The 11,483-nt window shown below is 39.7% G+C and overlaps 1 non-coding gene across 1 annotated transcript; it reads right to left on the bottom strand.

The window, feature by feature from the left end:
- Nucleotides 1-4,468: 4,468 nt before the first annotated feature.
- LOC120252071 lies at nucleotides 4,469-4,575 on the bottom strand. The gene has a single exon (XR_005533622.1). It is a non-coding gene; the product is annotated as a small nucleolar RNA R71 (small nucleolar RNA).
- Nucleotides 4,576-11,483: the final 6,908 nt, after the last annotated feature.

The raw sequence follows: 11,483 nt of genomic DNA, 5'->3' as shown, positions 1-11,483 counted from the left end.
ATAGGTTAGGGTTTTGATATAAAACTGAGAAATAGGAGATATTAAGAAAAGAAAACATAGTATTCGAGTTTCGATTGGAAGATAGGACATATTCCAAAAAGAAAACATAGGATTACGGTGTTGATTGAAAGATAGTAGGCAATTGAAAAAGAAAAACATAGGAATAAGGTTTTGATAGAAAAATTAGAAGACATTACTATAAGAAAAATATAAGATTACGGTTTGGAATGAAAATTAGGAGAGATAACTATAAGTAAATATAGGATTAGGTTTTAAAAAAAAAATAGTAGATATTAAGAAAAAGAAAACATAAGATTCGGGTTTTGATTGAAAGATAGGAGACATATCGAAAAGAAAGCATATAATTATGATTTTTGTTAAAAAAATAGGAGGCATTATGAAAAGAAAACATAAAGCCATGATTTTGATGAAAAATAAAACATAACATTAAGGTTTTGATTAAAAAAACCAAAAATAGAGGGGCATTTCCAAAAAGAAAATGTATTATTAGGGTCTTGATTCAAAAATCCTAATCTCATGTTTTTCTTTTCGAATGCATCGTATTTTTTTCAATCAAAACCCCGATCCTATGTTTTCTTTTGTGAATTCCTGCTATTTTTTAATCAAACCCCTAATCCTTTGTTTTCTTTTGGATGTCTTCTATTTTTCAATTTTTAATCAAAACCCTAATCCTATGTTTTCTAATAGTAATGTTTTTGATTGAAGATGAGATTAGGGCTTTTTGATTGAAATGTATCATATTTTTTTAATCAAAAACCCTAGACTTATGTTTTCTTTTTGTAATGCCTCCTATTTTTTTGAATAAAAAAATAATAATTGTATGTTTTCTTTTTCGATAAAATCTCTTATGTTTCAGTTTAAACCCAAATCCTATGTTTTTCTATTCTTTCTTGTCTACTATTTTTTTGAATTAAAATCATAATCCCTATGATTTTTTTATAGTAATGTCTCCTATTTTTTTCAATGAAAACACTAATCTTATATTTTTCTTCGAATGTCTACTATTTTTTTGAATCAAAAACCCTAATACAATGTTTTTCTTTTGGGAATGTTTGTTTTTTTTTAATCAAAACCCAAATCATATGTTTTCTTTTCACAATGGCTCCTATTTTTAAATCAAAACAATAATCGTATATTTTGTATTTCGTAATGTCTCATATTTTTTTAACGAAAAACCCTAATCCTATGTTTTCTTTCGGAAATGTCCCCTTATTTTTTTCTATTTTTTTAATCAAAACAAAAAAACACTATGTTTTCTTATAGTAATGTTTTTGATTGAAAAATCTAAGATTATGGCTTTTTGATTGGAATGTAACATATTTTTTTAATCAAAACCCTAGTCTTATGTTTTTCTTTTTCAGTAATGTGTCCTATTTTTTTGAATAAAAAAATCACAATCCAATCTTTTTCTCTTTGGTATGTCTCCTATCTTTCAAGTAAAAAACGTAATCCTATGTTTTCATTTTTTACTGTCTACTATTTTTAAATTAAAACCATAATCCTGTGTTTTCTTATAGTAATGTATCCTATTTTTTAATCAAAACACTAATCCTATATTTTCTTTTGGAATGTCTACTATTTTTCAATAAAAACCCTAATCCAATGTGTTGTTTTAGTAATGTTTACTATTTTCTTTTCTCACAATCCTAATTCTATGTTTTCTTTTGGGAATGCATCCTATTTTTGAATCAAAAGCCTAATCATATGTTTTTTACGGAATACCTCCTATTTTTTTAATCAAAACAATAATCATATGTCTTCTTTTCGTAATGTATCAAATTTTTTAATCAAAACCCTAATCTTAAGTTTTTTTTTGGAATTTCTCTTATTTTTCAAACAAAACCCTAATCATATTTTTCTTTTCAGAATGTCCACTGTTTCTAAACCAAAATCCTAATCCCATGTTTTCTTCTCGAAATGTCCCGTTTTCAGTTTTTAATCATAACCCTGGTATCATGTTTGATAAGTGCTTGTGTATTAGTATTATAAAGTATTCTTTTCTTACGATGAGCATTATGTTTCTCAGATTTTATCCCTAATACATGTGTATTTGTGTTCTTTTGTGCACGTAAGGTTGTGTAGACAAATATAGAAGAAAGAAGCCAAAGTAGATTGTAAGTGCACTTAGTTGGTGAAATCTTGGATTGAACAAATGTGAAGACACAAGTTGTGCTCAAAGATATGTGAGTCTGTGCCAACCTCCGTGGTGTTCAAGGAAATATGCAAATTGGAGGGGCACAAAGGGCATCACACTCGTGTATTCCGACTTGTGCAAAAGCTAGCAAGATTGTTGTTAAATGTGCTTTTTGTTTGAAGATGCAACGCAATCTATAGCGTAGACGTGTAGGCGCTTATGTTGCCCTCGATGAAGAGTGTGGATTCGGTAGATTTTTGCGGAGTATTGCAGAGAGACACTCGTAATCAGCACTCGTTGTAAATCATCGTAGCAATTTACTATGGCGCTATCTATTCACAGTGCCGCAGAAAAATCGATTTCCGGAGATTCACAGGGCATGTGAAAAATTCCACACGCCCTTGTGGATGCCCAATTCGAGCCCTATTTAAATCACAATTTTAGCCCGATTTATGCGTCCTTCTTTCCATCTTTTGGCTATCATTTCTCACCATTGGAGCCGTTCGTGGCTAGGGTTTGGAGAGGCTTTGGCTAGCCTTTTCGAGGGTTTCACGGCCTGCGACATCGTGCTTCCTTAGGAAGAGAATTGTTGGGGGAGCTTTCTTCGGCACCGATCCCGCGAGGTGTGCCCTAGGCTTGATGAGGGGACATTTAGAGAAGATGCGGCCACTCCACAAGACCATTGATACAATCACCAAGGTGGCTTTTTTTTATGGATTACGTATTTTTACTTTTGATTTTATTATTTATTGTATTTTTCTCCATGGAGAGCTAAACCCCTAGTGGGTACTTGGACTTGTAAACCCTAGGATGATGTTGTTTTTTTGACCTTTTGTTATGCTTCCTTTAATTGATGTTTTAATTGAGTTCCAATCTTGAATGCTTGTTGAGTTGATTTTCCCTTAGAGTGACACTACGGTTGAGAATCCATTTTGGTAATCCTTGTGGATGAGTGACACCATGAGGGTTAGACAATACTAGATTGGAGAGGGTTGAGAAGGTGAGTCGAGAGGTAGCGGAACATCCCCTTTCACCTCCGGTGAGATTTATTCTATCCGTACATTCCAAGAGTTCTTTGCAGTCATAATAGAGTGAAGTGCTAAGAGATGAACTCCACTGGGGCTTAGTTACGCAAGCAACAGAGTGAAACGTTGAAGTAATCCTTAGTATCTGGGGATTAATTGTGACTAGGGGTCTTTCGCATGGACCAAATGGTTAGATCTATTTTAGAAAATCGGGTTTATCAATTGGAATCCCCAGAGCCCTAAGCAACCTAGCATAACGTGAGATGTCGAAACTAAAAGATTTCTCCATCGGGGTATAGTGTAGGGTTAGTCATGGTTGACCTTAAGTTTTGGGACCGTATGTTTAAGGATCTATATGAGTCATTAATCATTAGTTAGGGAAGATAATGATTGGTCTTGTATTTGAAACAATAGTCCTATGTTGAGCAATGTCTGGGTGCCCCGTTTATCGTCGATTGCCTCTCCTATCTTTTTTTTGCGCGTTCTTCTTCTTTTCTTATTTTTATTTGCATTAATTCTTATTCACATCACTATTAATTCATCCTTGTTCTAGTTAAATAACAATCTTTGTGTTTGTAATCACTATTCCTTGTGGATTCGACTACCTACTCACCGGTGTATTATTACTTCGATAAATCCGGGCACTTGCGGTACACACGCAAAAAGGCGTTGTTAAGATTTTAGCACGTTACCGGGAGTAGGCATTTTAGAAGCACTTTGCACTTTGTTATTTTAGCTATTCAATATTTATTCTATTTCACACTTTCTTATTCTTCCATCATTCTGATTTGTTTTTCTTTCTTTGGTCGTAACTCCAGGTAATGACCCGAGGGAACTCTTCGATATTGGTTGAAGGTGATCCTGAACTTAAACGAACATTTCATACAAGGGGTAAAGAACTTATGCAAGAACAGACAAATCAAGCTGAGGTAGAAGGTGAAGGGTCAGATATAGAAGAACAGAATGGGCAGCATAGGACACTGTCTGATTATGCCAGACCAACATTTCTTGGCACACAATCTAGCATTATGCGGCCACCGATCACAGCTTAGAGTTTTGAGCTTAAGCCAGCATTCATCCAAATGTTACAGCAGTTGGCACAATTTAATGGTTTCGCCGATGAGGATCCAATCAATCATATAGAAAACTTCTTGGAAGTGTGCGACATGCTCTAGATCAATGGTGTTACGGATGATGCCAATATTCATTACCTAAAGCATCTATCACTACATGGGAGGAGATGGTAGAAGCTTTTCTTGCCCGATATTTCCCTCTCAAAAAATTTACAAAGCTTAGGAATGAAATATCCTTTTTTGTGGAAACAGAATTGGAGTCTCTATTTGAGACATGGGATAGGTTCAAGGAGCTCCTACAGAAATGTCCTCAACATGGGTTCCCCGAGTAGATGATCATTCAGACTTCCTATAATTGGTTGAATCTGAGCACAAGATAGTTACTTGATGCTATAGCAGAAGGCACCTTAGGGAACAAGACCCCGGAAGAAGCCCGGCTTCTCATTGAAGAAATGGCTATGAAAATTTATTAATAGAACACAAGAGACAGAAAGAACGTAGCTTTACTTCATGTGATGGACGCAGTTACTTCATCGGTGGCCCAAGTGGAGTCTTTGAGCAAGAAGTTAGACACTCTAACTTCTATTAGAGTGGCGGGCGTGACTAGTTGCATAGGGTATGGGGAAGGACATGCTCCATCTGATTGCCCTATTTCTATTGGTGGTACATCCTCAGTAGAACAAGTGGACTTTGTGGGTAATGCAATGAGAAACCAAGGCAATCTATATAGCAACACCTACAATTCAGGTTGGAGAAGCCACCCAAATCTTTCATGGAGTAATTAAGAGCAACAGAAGATAATGGCACCACCACGGTTTCCAGCAACAATAACAAGCCCCGAATATGGAGAACCGAGTTTCAGGGTTGGAAAACCGGATGACCGATCTAGAGAAGCTTTAACGAAGTTCATTCATTTGTCGGATATATGATTTCAATTGGTTGAAGCCACACTTCACAACCATACCGCGTCATTGCACAATTTCGAGAGTCAAGTGGGGCAAATTGCGAAATCGTTATCGGAGAGACCTCAAGGAAGCTTGCCTAGTAACACCAAAACTAATCGGAGAGAACATGTGAATGTGATCACTTTGAGAAGTGTTCGTCAGGTTGAGGGTAGGCTTCTAAGTGAGAAGACCAATACTGAAGCATCCGAGATTGTGGAGGTTGAGGAGAGATCAAACAAAGGGAAGAAGGTGGTATCCCCAGCTTACAAGCCAAGAATTTCTTATCCTTCAAGATTGAAGAATGACCAAAATGATGAACAATATAAGAAGTTCTTGGGTCTATTCAAGCTGTTGCACATCAATATCCCATTTGTTGAGGCATTGTCTCAAATGCTTCTCTATGCAAAGTTTCTCAAGGATCTCTTAACCAACAAGAGAAAGTTGGAGAAGACTGCATCTGTGATCCTAGATGCTTCATGTTCGGCGGTGTTACAAAAGAATTTGCCGAACAAGAAGAAGTACCCCGGAAGCTTCACATTCTGTGCAAACATCATTCCTTATACATTCTTCCAAAAGTTATGCTTGGGAGAGCCTAGGCCCACTCGGATGACATTACAATTGGCAGACCAAACGGTTAGACATCCGAGGAGCATCATCGAAGACGTACTTGTGAAGGTTAACAAGTACACATTTCCTATGGACTTTGTAGTGTTGGATGTTGATGACAATATCGATGTCCCGCTGATACATCTGAGGCCATTCTTGTGCACTTCTAAGGCTTTCATTGACATGGACAGCGGGGAGTTGACTTTACGAGTTGGGGATGACAAGCTTACAGATTGCCTCACCGAAGCCATGAGTCATTCTAGACTTTGATGATACTCTTCACTTTCTCAACACTACTGATGAACTAATAGATGAATATATGCAGGAAATGATGCATCCAGACCCATATAAAAGGGTGCTAGACCAAGAAGTGGAGAATGACAAAACATGATGCTTGGTCTAGAGGACAAGGTACATCCTACCCCGGGGATCATGAAGAAGATGCTCCAGAAGATGAAGCATGCAAGAAGACGCCACAAGAAATGCCCTAAGGCTAATGCGGATGAGCAAGAACGGAGTACAGGTGATGAACCCTTATGCTGTAACAAACTTGATAACTCCCCTTCTACCTTCAAAAGACTATGTTCATCATGATTACAAGTTATGGATAAGAGGGAAACCTTTATCTATGAGCTTCCTAGAGCTAAGTTCAGGTACGTCAAGCTAAGTGATGTTGAACAAGCCCTTCTTGGGAGATAACCCAAGTCTTTACTGTTTTTCCAGGTATTAGATAGTGTTTGCATAAATAAGAGCTTGAGTGTTGGTGTCTTGATCTTTTACATCCTATTGATGCGATTTTCTTGTGGATTGTTGGTGTTATCATGTTCTTAATTGTATGTGGCAAATTTTTCTTGGTCGTTCGAGCGTTTTTCATGATTCTCTGGTTACTTTCCCATAATATAGGCAGGCTCTATATGTGTATAAGTGTGCAAAAATTTTTTATACGGTCTGTAATTTTTTCTAAGTATTCTAGAGAAGTCACACGCCCATGTGGAAATTCCACACGGGCATGTGTTTTCATTCAGAGCTCATCCCGAGAGGACACAAGGGTGTGTGATTGCCCCTGTGAACGACCTTATGATGGTCACATGCTCATGTGTAATTTCCACATGGGCGTGTGTTTCTTTACAGATGTTTAGAGCTTTATCGTGAGAAGACACAAGGGCGTGTGTCTACCCCTGTGTCTGACCTTGTAAACTGCACACGGGCATAGGGAATCTTCACACGCCCGTGTGAAACTCTGTAGAGAAAATCCCCTCCATCGTTGGAAGATACAGGAATGTGCGAATGCCCCTATGAAGGGCCTTATGAAGGTCCACGACCATGTGAAATTTTCACAAAGGTGTGTGAAACACTTAGAGAAATTCTCATGTGGACAAAGGAACCGCAAGGGCGTGTGGGTGCCCCTGTGGGTCGGGTATACGGTCGTGGGTAATTTCCACACCCCCATGTGGATACATTCAGAGTTAAAGAGTGCTATCCCGAGAGCACCCAATGGTGTGTGTCTACCCCTGTGAAACTCCCCTGTGGAGTCACACAGGCGTGGATAATTTACACACACCCGTGTGGATGTAGAGAATTCAAAAGGCCTTGATTTCTCTTTATAAATCTTGTTCACCTTTTCATTTTCACACTCCCAAACACTTTGAGATCGCATCCATACACTCTCCTGACCTTGCACCGTCGTTTTAGAGAGATTTCACTCGAGTTTTCCGGCCAATTTCAAGGTTTTTATATTCATCTTGTTAGTAAATACTTATTCTCTCTTATCTTCATCATACTTGATTTTATTCAATTAAACCTGTTGAATGTGCTTTGTTTTGATGTTTAAATGATGAATCTATATTTTAGAAGCATTTTATAATGAATTTATGATGTATTTTGTAGCGTATCACATAGTGGTCGTGGGGGTTTCATGCCCCGTGGATCCACACGGGCTTGCGGAATTTCCACACGACCTTGTGGATTTCTGCAAAATTTTTATTTTGAATGAATTTGATCGATTTCTTTTCAATTCTTGCAGATATGGCCCCAAAACAAAGAAGGTGGCCAGTAAACATCCCGGACTTGAGGACCAGGCTCAGTTTGAGAGACTATTGAAACTCAAGTTTAGACAAACTCGATTCCCGGACTTGAGTGCACTTAGAGAGGTTTAGCTCATAGATGATATGGCTGATGAGGTTAATAAGCTGTTGTTAGTGGGTAGCTGGAGGAGATTACTGTCTATTCGCCAGCCAGCTATCCGTATGTTGACGCTGGAGGTATTATCGTCATTCGAGTTTAACCGGTCTTACAGTAGTTTCAATAGCGTTGACGTGATATAGTTTAAATCATTTGGATATCACTATAGTATGAGCGTCACACAGTTCTTGATTTGGTTGCAGTTATATGATGAGGACTTTACTACCATAGAGGAGTACGAGCAGCTTTCTACAGATTACCCAGGTAGCTTGACTCCTCAGCGCTTGTATCGAGTATTATGCAGCCATAGTCAGTATGAGCCGGGGGTGTCAAAGTTTAATTGTTTGTCTCGGCCGAGCTATAGATACATTCAAGCCATCCTAAGCAGATCAGTGAATGGCCATGGCGATAGTTCAGGTGTTCAGAGTCGATAGGAGCTTCTCTACTTGTATTCCATGGTATAGAGCCATCCGATTCATCTTGGCCATATACTAGCAGAGTTCGTGAGGCATCAGGGTCAGTATGCCAGGATCGGAGTGCTTTTCTCTGGTTCCTATATTACTAGACTCATCATGGGGATGGGTATGCGGGACGCTATTAGAGTGCTGAGAAGACGATCGTCCCTACCTCCTGGGTATATAGACGATGAGATAGATGGGTATATTACGCAGGTATCGACCGGGAGTGTATGTACTGATTACACTTGGCCAATAGATAGCCAAGGGAGGAGGTGATGTTGCAGAGGGTCCCCAGTAAGAGCCCCAGCCTTAGCAAATAGAGACAGAAAAGCCCCCTGCTGCATAGGAGCCACCTCCAGTGTGCATGTTTTCTACTTCTCGAGCTGATGATCATTATGAGAGACTGATAAGTGTCTAAATGTAGATGTTTTCATGTATATATCGTATTCACTTTGCATGTATTTTGTGAGTTTTGATGCCCGTTTTGCGCTTAATCATCTACTATTTACTTTGTAGGGCATAAGGAAGCCATGGAGAACAAGAAGATATCATTTGGGCGAAAAAGAGAAGAAAAATAGAATTTCTTACTACCCCCATACTACCCAAAGATGGGGGCGTATGCACTCGTAGAAGCGGAATGATTCAGAGTGTCTGCCCAGATTTCCATACTACCCAGATATACGGGGTCGTATGGAGGCCAGTATGCACCCTCGTATGGAACGCGAATCTAGGGTTTTCGAGTGCTATACGACCCCCATATGACACCCATATGACTTTTAGGGCAGAAAAGGGACTTTTGGCTAGACTTTTTGCTGGGCATATTTTGGGAGACACTTGAGAGGCTTGTGGCGACCTGGGGGAGGAGAAGAAGGGCAAGGAAGCTAGAAGATCATCCAAGCCAAATGTCCAAGACTCTCAAGGAAAGAAGGCAACTTCATTCAAGGGGAGATCTACCACGATTTGAAGGAAGGAGACCCGCGGCTAGAGGAAGCATCATTGGGCACTCCTTTAGCGTGGGAAAGTGTCATTCAGCATATTCTTCACCTCCTCCTCCACCATTTCATCTAGGGAGTGTCATTTATGCTTTTGTTTCATGTTTTGCTTGTTTGTATTGCTTGTTGTGGGATGATGACACAGTAGACCCCCAAGGCCACCGGGTGTTGGTGAACCTTGGGGGGTTTTATCATGTATGTTGGATGATAACTTGTTAATTCCATGTTTGGGTAATTTTGATATTTAATCCATTGTTTTCATGCTAAGTGCTACACTAAGGAGAAATCCATAGCTCTTTTATGAGTGATGCATTTAGATGTGACTTGCTTGCATGTATTAGATCATGAATGGATTAGAAGGGGATACTTGTATCATCACGCCGAGAAATCGGGTGTTTGGTAGCCCTCCATGTAGGTTTAATCCGAAGAAGAGTAGGTTTACTCCTAAGTGAGATTTCCTCGTACTTAATGCAATCGTAGGGATATGGATTTGGGAGAAATTCCTATCTATGTTCATATGGGATTAGGGTTCAATCACCGAGAAATTGGGGTTGTTCTAATCTCGGAATCTCATGGTCCATTTTACCCTTGCATCTTTAGATCATCATCCATGTTGCATGATAACCCCTCAAGGGGATCCACATCCATAGGCCTTTCCATTTTGTTGATTATCTTTCTTGCTCATTGCTTGTTCTCTCTAATTTTTTGGCAAATATCGTTTTAGCTTTAATTATATTTAGTAGAGTAAAATCCATCGCTTGAGATCTTAGGCTAGATAATAGCTCAAGAAGGAGTAATAGGAGATCTTTAGCCCCCTGGAATACGATCCTCGTGTCTTCACACGAGGTATTACTTGGCGATCCCGTACACTTGCTGGGAAGCAATCAAAGACTCGAGAGTATTATAGGGGTGCTTCAGACTTAGATTGTTGAGGTTCGTGCTGCACAGGCCACGAACCACAAGGCGGTCATGACGCGTCTCAACATTTTACAATAGGTTCTCGAGGGAGATGCAACATCTCTATTTGTTATGCGACTGAGGACTCCTCAGGCATCCCCAGCACCAGTTGATCCACCAGCACTGACTACTTCACCAGCAGCAGAGCAGAGCCTGAGCACGACATCAATGCTTGATGCGTCTTAACTTTTCTTTGTTCTTATTTTTCGTATTTCATTTTCCATATTGTATTTTGGACTTGTACTACTCAAAAAGGATCTTTGATAAGTGCTTGTGCGATATGAATGCGAAGCGTTCATTCCATATGTTGAGCATTACTTTTCTCCGGTTTTTACACTAATATGTGTGTTTTTATGTTACTTTTGTGCAGGTAGGGTTGTGAGCCCAAGTATGAAGGAAAGAAGCCAATGTGGATTACAATGCACCAATGTCGGAGGAAATCTTGATAAGGTTCAAATGCGAAGACATAGGTTGATGTCAGATGCTAGAGTGTGTGCCAACCTCCTCGTATTCAAGTTTGGGACATCCATTTAGAGTGGCACAAAGGCAGTCACACTCGAGCATTCCGACTTATGCACATAGAACAAGAGCTCCGCGAGCGTACCTATCATTGAAGAAAGCAAGTGATCCATGACGTGAGCGTGTGCCCGTTTGCGTTACTCCGATGAAAGTATGGATTCGGGAAGCTATTCGAGCGGATAATGCAGCAGAACACTTGTAGCAAACTACGGTAGCAAGTATTGTAGTAGCATTCGTTCACTGTCGGCCGAGCAGGGAGTTCGAGAGAATCCACATGGGCGAGTGGAAATTATCCACGCCCGTGTGGAAATTCCTGCACGGCGAGTGAAGCATCCACGCCTGCGTGTAGTCGCCCGATTCTAGCCTTATTTAAAGCCGAATCAGCCCCGATTTTTGGATTCTTTTCTCCATCTTTTCCCCAACTTGAGAGAGGGCTTCGGCTAGGGGTTTTGAGGGAATTGGCCAAGGTTTTGGATAGGTTATATGGCTCCAACATCGTCATTCCTTAGGAAGCGGGTTGGTAGGGGAGCTTCGATCGGGCGTATCCTATACCGGGATGAGGGAATCCTTGGA

This window comes from Dioscorea cayenensis, chromosome 20, assembly GCF_009730915.1.
Source record: "Dioscorea cayenensis subsp. rotundata cultivar TDr96_F1 chromosome 20, TDr96_F1_v2_PseudoChromosome.rev07_lg8_w22 25.fasta, whole genome shotgun sequence".
Lineage (NCBI taxonomy): Eukaryota > Viridiplantae > Streptophyta > Magnoliopsida > Dioscoreales > Dioscoreaceae > Dioscorea > Dioscorea cayenensis.
The sequence above is the reverse complement of the archived record's forward strand: the minus strand, read 5'-3'. Positions and strand labels throughout refer to the sequence as shown.